The 2,450-nt window shown below is 39.6% G+C and overlaps 1 pseudogene; it reads left to right on the top strand.

Annotated features, from left to right (window-relative positions):
• The first annotated feature begins 650 nt into the window (after positions 1 to 650).
• Positions 651 to 2,203, top strand: LOC127101848 (protein CHROMATIN REMODELING 19-like; annotated as a pseudogene).
• The last annotated feature ends 247 nt before the right edge of the window (positions 2,204 to 2,450 follow it).

Below are 2,450 nucleotides of genomic sequence, written 5' to 3' on the forward strand. Positions count from 1 at the left end.
CTCCGCATCAGTATCAGTAGCAGTGGATGTCCATGCAGTATCCTGCTACTGCTATGGCTATGATGCAGCAGCAGATGATGATGTATCCACAGCATTACATGTTGTGTCTTCATCCTCATCATTATCAGGCGCCGCCTCATTAACATTAACCGTTGGCCGTTTGCAGCACAAAGGCACAAGAGAGCCTGCACGCACGGCATACTGCAAGGAGTTAAACTCCTTATCCAAGGCAGGATTACCTCCCCCATTTAATGTTCTTCTTGTGTGTTATTCACTTTTCGAACGGCACAACCCACAGCAGAAGGATGATCGTAAAATTTTGAAGCGTTGGAAGTGGAGTTGTGTACTGATGGATGAGGCACATGCTTTAAAGGACAAAAATAGGTTTAGGTGGAAAAATCTGATGTCTGTTGCTCGAAATGCAAACTAACGCTTGATGCTGACAGGGACACCTCTTCAAAATGACCTACATGAGTTATGGTCTATGTTGGAGTTTATGATGCCTGACGTTCTTGCTTCTGAAGATGTTAATTTAAAAAAGTTGCTAAGTGCTGAAGATACAGATTTAATAAGTCGTATGAAGTCTATCTTAGAGCCATTTATTTTGCGGCGTCTGAAATCTGATGTAATCCAGCAGCTTATTCAAAAAAATGCAGAAGGTTGAATATGTTATGATGGTAGAGCAACAGGAACATGCATATAGGGAAGCCATGGAGGAGTATCGGACTGTTTCACAAGCTCGGTTAACAAAATGTTCTGATCTGAACTCGTAAAATGTTCTTGAACTTCTTCCTCGACGACAAATAAATAATTACTTTCTTCAGTTTCGCAAGATTGCCAACCGTCCTTTGTTGATAAGGCGAATTTATACTGACGAGGATGTAGATCGTTTTGCTAGGAAGATACATCCATTGGTTGCTTTTGGCTTTGAATGTACTATGGACAGAGTTATAGAGGAGCTTAAAAGTTACAACGACTTCTCCATCCACCGACTTTTACTTCATTATCGTATCAATGATAGAAAGGGGGATTCTTTCAGATAAGTACGTTATGCTTTCTGCGAAATGTCGGGCTCTAGCAGAACTTCTTCCATCACTAAAGAAGAGTGGCCATCTTGTCTTGATCTTTAGTCAATGGACATCCATGCTTGATGTATTGGAGTGGGTTGTGGATGTTATTGGGTTGACCTACAAACGGCTTGACGGAAGCACACAGGTAGCAGAGAGGCAAACAATAGTTGACACATTCAATAATGATACTTCGATTTTTGCATGCTTGCTTCCCGCAAGAGCTGGTGGACAAGGCTTAAACTTAATTGGAGCTGATACAGTTTTGATTCGTGACATGGATTTTAATCCACAGGAATTGGCCAAACAAATCCTGTAACCATATATAGACTGGTGACAAAGGGAACAGTTGAGCAGAATGTGGGTCAGCGGCAAACAGAACTGCCGGCATATTTGATGACTTTGAATCAAACACAACCAAAACCCAGCAGCAAATTCAAAACTTCACGACTGCCGGCACCAATGGAAAGTGTTATCACACGACTGTCATTGCAGCAAAACAACCGTAGCCCTGCAAAGATCAAACCAAATCCACGTCGAAGCCCCTGCGACACAAACACACAAAAATCAGTCCAATTCCAAAAAAAAAGGGAGAAAGCACATATTCAAGTGAGTTACAGTGGTGAAAGTTTTCTTACCAATGGTGAAGTTTTCGAAATGAAGAGGAATTGGGAGAGGGACCACAAGCTGGAATAAGGACAAAATTCCAAACGTCTTCCGTACAGACACTTCCCACTACTCTGAAAAACAAAAACACAGCAGAGAGAAAGGAGGATGAGGGGTATATAATAGGAGGTCACTGTTCATGAGGAGAGAGCTGAAAAACCCTAGAATTTTGAAGAGGATTGGCGGCTACTATTCAGAAAAGAAAAGGAGAGAATTGAAGGCAAGGCTTACTCACATTCGTCGGTCGAACTCGCCGCAACCGGTTAGCTTCCTTTCCGAGCTTTATTTCCATGTTTCGATTATGCTTTGAACTCCATGTTTGATTTACTGCCTGTTTGTTTGTGATGTTAACTTGCTGTTAAAATTTTGATTTTCAAAATGGAAAGAAAACTAAGCTTTGGTCATCCGTCGTTACTGTTTTCAACATGAGCTTTGGTTATTCATCGTTACGGTTTTCAACTGTGTTTGATTTAAAAGGTTTGGTGCGACTTTTGTTATATTATGTATTAGCTTCTGAAATTATATAACAAGGATGTTTATCTAGTTGAGTTGGTAAAGTTGTGCTTCAGTAAACCTTAGGTTTTGGGTTCGATTCTTGGTTTTCTCATTTTTACATACCTTTTATTTTCTACTAGTTTTTATTATTATTACCATTTTTTTCTATTATTTTAAATCTTTTATTTATTTTTTATTTTTATTTTTTCTCTTTTTTTTAAA

The sequence above is a fragment of the Lathyrus oleraceus genome, chromosome 7 (genome assembly GCF_024323335.1).
Source record: "Lathyrus oleraceus cultivar Zhongwan6 chromosome 7, CAAS_Psat_ZW6_1.0, whole genome shotgun sequence".
NCBI classification, from domain to species: Eukaryota; Viridiplantae; Streptophyta; class Magnoliopsida; order Fabales; family Fabaceae; genus Lathyrus; species Lathyrus oleraceus.